General features: G+C 31.7%; 1 pseudogene across 3 annotated transcripts; it reads right to left on the minus strand.

Moving 5' to 3' along the window:
• Positions 1–862: 862 nt before the first annotated feature.
• LOC145032927 (scarecrow-like protein 9 pseudogene) lies at positions 863–4087 on the minus strand (annotated as a pseudogene). 3 transcript variants are annotated; one of them, XR_013677233.1, is made up of 3 exons: positions 3949–4087; positions 1160–3465; positions 863–1066 (listed from the first exon to the last, which is right to left on the minus strand). The product of XR_013677233.1 is annotated as a scarecrow-like protein 9 pseudogene, transcript variant X1 (transcript). The 3 variants fall into 3 exon arrangements; XR_013677235.1 differs by having other exon boundaries at positions 863–1069; XR_013677234.1 differs by having other exon boundaries at positions 1160–3469; positions 3949–4077.
• Positions 4088–7177: the final 3090 nt, after the last annotated feature.

Below are 7177 nucleotides of genomic sequence, written 5' to 3' on the forward strand. Positions count from 1 at the left end.
GGGTTGCAACTGATCACCATTAGCATTCCCAACCCATCACAACCTAAAATATTTTCATTTCTTCTTAAAAAAACAAACTAACAACTTGATTGGGCTAATAGTCACAAAACCATGTTGTAATTTCAACCCAATCCAACCCAGATTTATACACAAACTTGTTTATGCTAACTGACTCTTGAATTTGAACTTTGAATGGAGACAAATATAGGTCCATAACATAACCTATCTTATTAATCTTAACCTCCCTCTTTGTCAAATTTCATCATAATCAGGACTCTCCGTATTCAAAACACTACCAACTCATGCAGTATCATTATTTGTTTTTACTTGATACATTAGTATTTAGTAATACAAAAAATCAATTTATTTCATACTCCCAAAATAGGTGTTCTCTTTTAATATTACCTATTTCCTTTGCAGTGGTAAGTCTTCACTGATTTTCAAATGAGGATAATAATAATCTATATATTTTTCATTAACTTAAAAACTATTATTATACAACAGGCGTATTAAATATAATAATAATAATAATCTATATATTTTCATTATTAGAGACAAGAAGACACTTTCAACCCCAAACTCATATGTTGTAATCCATGACGTCATTCAGCCCTCATATGAATCAGAATCACCCCCATGTGATCGCAATATTATCATTATTATTATTATTATTATTATTATTAATTAATATGCACTCACACTCACACTCACGCAACACAAATGCTTACCTCCCAAAGCATACATTACATGTCCAGTTACACTGCATACCATTCGTACAACACGTTCCTGTAACATCTTCCAACATCACCTCAATAAAATCAAACACCACTATACAATAAAATACATCATGACAAAAAACAAATTCCACTAAGAAATTGAATTTCATTAAATAATAACAAAACTACATGAACAATTATATATTAAGCAACCTATATTACTATTTTTTTTTTTTTCTAATGACAATAAAAAGCTTTCTCCCAATTCCACAATCTATTGGATATGACAATAAAAAGCTAACCTGGATGCTTCATTTGTCACTGTTCCAACATTCAGAAGCAGACATGGCCTGCTAATTGCAAAACACAGTAGAAATGTATCGTTTTACATAATGATATAAACAAAAGTGAATTAAATAACAAAATCTTTAAAATTAGCATACTTTTTAAACTTAGCCAAGAGAAGCATCGCATCCATCCAGCATTCAGCATCCCGTGCTTGATCTTCATCTTCTTCTTCTCTTTCTTTCTTCCATTGAAGGAAGTAAAAACACATGACATGGTTAGAAATTAAACAGGCTTCCAACAAGATAATGCAACCATAATCCTTCCTTTCCATCCTTGCAACATCCAATGTCCATCTTCATCAATCCCAAAATCTCTATGGTAACGTGACCTTGCCCTTTCCATAGCCATCTTCAAGATTTCTTGATTTAATGGGAGTTGCCTGAATCCAGCTCTCATATTCCTAACCTGCCACTGTTTATAAGTTTCAGGTCTAGCAATCCTCTCACCACCTTCACAAGCAATCACATTCATGGCTTCTTGTCCCCATATCCCTTTCTCAATCAGCATCCTCTCAAGAACCTCACGCCCCACACTAGCCTCAATCATATCAAACAAAGAAGAGAAGAAAAACAAAGCTTCTCTGAATCTTGTTATAAAAAAGGGAGCATTGTAGGACCCGTTCACCACCCCTTGTATAAACATATCCGGTTTCATTTTCCTAATCAAGTTCACAACTTTATTCCTTGGACTATCCACCATCACTGTCTCATCAAGAAGATATCTAAACCTATACGCACAATTCACAATTAGGGTTTCCTCAGTATCCAATTCAAGATCCTCGATTGTGATCGTTTCCCATTTTTGAGCTATGGCTTTGAATTTGAAAGGGACATTGAAAGTTTCCGCATAATTCGCTAGCCTGCGACCCGTTTCCTCGACCCGTTGTGAGGGTCGAAACCCGGGACACGGGAAGTCGATCCCGGTGATTCGAAGCTCGGGGGGCCCACCAGGTCTGGTTGAAAGACGTTGTATGAAGCAAGGCCATTGGAAGCCATAAAGAATGCCAAAATCGACTATATGAACCTTTCTTTTGTTTTGGGTAGTATGCAAGATTGTCTTGTTAGAGAAGAAATTTGAGATCTTTATGAAAGGGCAACAACTGAGGTATAAATGGTAAGCTTTCAACACATCTACAGCTGATGTTGGTCTGAAAAGGAGTGTTTTGTAGATTTCAGTACCTGATCCAGCCATTCGTGCTTCAAGACCAATTGAGAAGTAATGAGCTAATCTTTGCATTCCATCACCTGTTGGTGATGAATTGTCTCTTATCTGTTTCAGTAGATCAACTGCACTTCTTTGATCGTTTGCTGCAATAGCTTGGGCACATAAGCTCAACAGTGTTCTCAAATCCACTACATCTTTTTTCACACCTTTTTTACCACGACCACCTTTTCCCCCATTACCCTTTTGTTGCACTCCATTCACCCCATTAGGGACAACATCACAATGAAGATGGTTTTTTCCTCCATTACAAAGTAGAACATCATCAAACATTTTGGATCGAACAGTTGGCTCGGTGTAAACTGCAGATTGCTTGGAAGTCCTCCCATCATCATCAACATCTTTGGGGTAAGGATTTTTCTTTCCTCTTGTTCTTTCAGGGATGGAAATGGAATTGATTTCATGTTTATTCTCTGCTTTGATAACCAAATCATTAGCTTCTTCCTTGTTTTCATTGCTGAGAAGGAACCTACTCAATCCTGCAATATCATTTTGAAACTGCATAGCAGATCTGCTACTGCCAAGTATATCAGAAACACTTTGGATACTTAGGGGCGAATCCGTAAAACCGTCGATGCCATTACTATTACAGCTTGATGAGCAGTAAGATGATTGAGATCTGGATTGTGAATCAAGATTGACAGAAACACTTGGGACTAGAGGGGAATCGTAATCACTAACATCACAACTAAGACTACTTGTACCACTTATGAAAGAATTGTAGTCCGTTAAGGTAATCTCCTCCCTGCCATCATTATCATACAGAGGTACTGTAGGATGGGGGCTACAGAAAGGAGGGTCGTTTACCATAAGAGCATCATAAAATGATTTCTCTGCAGCTTGAAGAGCAGCAGACTCGTGAAGCATGCAAGTCTTCTCCTCTATGTCTTCTTCCATCAGCATCTGGTTTATGTACTTGAAAACTACGTCGCTAAGGTCAAAATCTTCATGAAGGTCCCCTTCATTGTTTGAGCTAGAAGAAGGACTGGATCTTCTAAGGCCCAGATCAGGCAACTCGGGAGTATGAGTAGTAGAATTTCGATCTAGAAATGTTTCGTTGAGACTCATGGCGTTAAGAAACTTCTGATCTGATAGAACTGTGGCAGATCCATTGAATTTGGTGGCGTTCAAGTTCGATAGCCGATAATCCGCTTTCCATAGCCCATCCATGACCATCTATCTATCTACCACAAAAAATGAAATCATTAATTAAAAGTCATATCACCTAAATCCCTCAACATTCAACATTCAGATCATAAAGTTTATCAGCTTTAAAGGAGATAAATATCTATTATTCGTGTAAAAGTCGACCGAATTTGTGAATTTATAGGATCATAAATAGTTGAAAATCACTGGATTCTAGCATAAAAACAGAATTATTTGAGGTAATCCAGCAACAGCTAAAAAGTAAACATATACTATAATTGAACTCCATTGGCAAAAGAAAGAAAAAGGAAATCAAGAATTTTAAGTCAACAAGAAAGCCTTGAGTTGTGATATTCGAGAACAGAGCGCATAATTTGTCAAAAAGCAAGCGTTAAACGGAACCGAATTATAAAACACGTTTCATAAAACCAAAATTATTGTAGAATCTAACAGCCAACATAACCATAGAAACATGTCCACACAATCAATTGCATCCATGGATGAATGATGAACGTACCTGAGCAAAAACCCTAGAAAACAACGAGAAAGAGTCGTATAGAGAGAGGGTAAAAACTGACATATGAGGAAAGACTTGAGTTGAGTTGAGGGTGTTTGACAATTTTAAAGGGTGTTAGAGGAAAATCTTGACCGCTCAATAGTACCAAAGCTGATAGAGCTATTATGATATTCGTATTCATAAATCATAAATGTTTTTCTATAAATATCTAAAATTTACAGTTGAGTCTCCGAAACTCGTTAAAAGGTGACGATTAAATTCATATAATTTGGAAATTATTAGAAAAAATCATTTGAAATTGAATATGATCGACTTCAAAGATATTATATAAATCGGGTTATAATTATTTATTTTTTTACAAAAATTGTATCTTGAAGCCATGCAATTATGGTGACAAGAGACATGGAACATCATCGATTGCAATCGGACAATCCCCTTTTTATCTTATCTTATGTCCAAAGAGAAGAAGACGTAAACCAAATATAGCAATAAACCCGGTGTCAATAATTATCGTGATTAATGGATTTTATTTTACTAGTGATCATGAGTCTCATATGTAACCAAGTGTAATATGGGGTGTCTTTTTAACCAACCTCATTTGAAATGATGACAAATGTTTTAAAATATCATTAATTTTATCTAAATATAACACTTGTCACCATTTTATATGGGTACAAAGATAAATAGGAAAAAATGTATGAGGATATTTAATTTATGTTATGATTAATAGATAGATTAAACAGGGGTTGGCTAAAAAAACACCTCATATTACCATTTAGACAACCCTTTCAAATGGATAGGAAGATAATTAGGAAGAAAATTAGGAAAATATTTAATTTCTCTAATCATAAATATTAGACCTGTGTTTTGAGGCATATAAACTATCTTATTTATTTTTTAAGCTTATTGTAATCTAGAGTATTTAATGATATCATTTAAATAGTTTATGGGAGTGTTTGGTAAAATTAGGTATTAGCTGGAAGCAAGTAGCAGTTAGCTGCTAACATGTAACGGGTAGCTGAGAGTGGAAAATTGTAGTTTTTATTTGTATATGAGTATTTAGCGAAAGTAACTGGAATTTTTTGAAATGTATATAAAATTACATAAAATTTTAAGGGTAATTATGGAAATTGATTTTAGAGTAAATTACACGAATAATTCCTATGGTTTAGGGTAATCTACCTGTTTGGTCCCTAACTTATTTTTTTAACTCGAAAGATTCTTACTATTTATTTTTGTTACACAATTAATCCATGTTTTACCTAAAAAAAATATTTTACCTTTGATTTTTTAATTTATTTAAATAAACACACCACCAACCTCATCCCCCTCACCTTACATTACTTACCCCACTATTTTTTCCTATTTAAATAATATTATTTTTAGGTGTGACAGCGACCAAGCTCGTAACAAAAACAAGCAGTATGGACCAATGGCGTAACAAACAGTAGGGACTTTCCAAGTTAAAAAGAAAAGTTAATGACCAAACGCGCAAATTAACCAAAACCATAGAGACCATTCGTGTAATTTACTCTTGATTTTAAAAGCTCGTCTTGTTAAACGCTGCATTAAGTAGCTTTTATATTTTGAGCGTTTTTTTTAAACCAAAAGTTAAACGCTCATACTGCCAAACGAAACTTTTTGTTTAAACTATAGTGTTTTGTCAAAAGCTAAAAGATAGAAACTTCCAAATGCTTTCAAAAGCTCCATGCCAAACACGTCAGTTAACTTTTAATTCAATTTTAAAAATATATTTAAGACAATTTATTAATAAACTAATAAAATATTTATTATTTAAATTGATAATAAATTAAAAGTTTAATATATTATCTACATAAAATTATAAAACATGCCAACATTTTTATATAAATATGTGTAATGGTTATTAGTATTAGTAATCGAATATCACGACTTATTAACAAATCCTTTATCCAACTTTATTTTTCACACTAAAATAATAAAAAAATAAGACAAATAATATGTTATCTCCGATCGTAGGAATAGTTTCCTGATCTTTATTATTAAATAGTTTTTTGCTTCTGACAATGATGATTCGCACTCGTATATTATAATGATTTTAAGTATCTTTGAAAAAATATGATTGGATCTCAAGTTATTCTTTTAAAAGGAGAGTAGAGTGCTAACATATTAAATGCAAACGATTGTCTCCACAGTTATCTTACGGCGTTAGATGGTATTATAAATGATTTGACGGTCAAACCTTAAATTTTTATAAATATTGGCTAGTTATATCGTTTGTAAGGTGTGATTTAAGACGATAATTTTATATATAATTATTATTTTTATATGTATTTTCAATTATTATTCATTTTTATACACATATATTACTTAAAACGACATTTTGTTAAAGTTTGATGGTTGATACAAGTCTCGGAGCCACGACGTGTCATGACAAAGTTTTCAGAACCTTGTTTTATACTTTCTATCACGTTTTTTTGTTATTTATAATTATTTATTTTCGTACAAATTGTAAGATATATATATATATATATATATATATATATATATATATATATATATATATATATATATATGCTATGATGACTAATACTTCAATCTATGAAAATAAAGTAATTTATTGATATAATTCAGAGAATTGCTCTAATCATAAATTTATAAAGATTCTTCCAGTTTAGGAATTTTGAATGTTTAAGGAAACTAACTCAATTATTAAATTTATAACAAAAATGATATGCGAAAAATAGTTTAATTAAAAATAACTAAAAAAATGAATATGACCAAATAAACAAGAATGAAACATATGACAAAAAAAATATATTTATTAATATAAAATATAGATAAGCATATTCAAGAAAAAAAAAAAAGTAAGCATTGTATCGTTAAGTTTTTTTTCTTATCCCAATAGATAAAAATGCTATTTTTTTTAGATTCGAATTTGTATCTAGTTATGCCTTTTTCTTATACAATAGATAAAAAAAATGCTATCTTTTTAGCTCCAAATTGAAAAGTTGTGTAACATCCCATTTTTAGCAAATTATTAGTCATTCGGTTAATTAATTAGAAAATTATTTAATAAAAAAATAAATTTATACTAATATAATAAATATTTATATAATAAATTTATACTAATATAATAAATAATAATAATTATTGTTGTGGGCTTAAAAAATAAGCAAATGAGTTTTAGGGGCTAAAGGGTAATCTTATAAAACTTATTATGTCGAGATTTTAGTGTTAGGGAACGATT

Source organism: Lactuca saligna, chromosome 2 (genome assembly GCF_052625555.1).
Source record: "Lactuca saligna cultivar CGN05327 chromosome 2, ASM5262555v1, whole genome shotgun sequence".
NCBI classification, from domain to species: domain Eukaryota; kingdom Viridiplantae; phylum Streptophyta; class Magnoliopsida; order Asterales; family Asteraceae; genus Lactuca; species Lactuca saligna.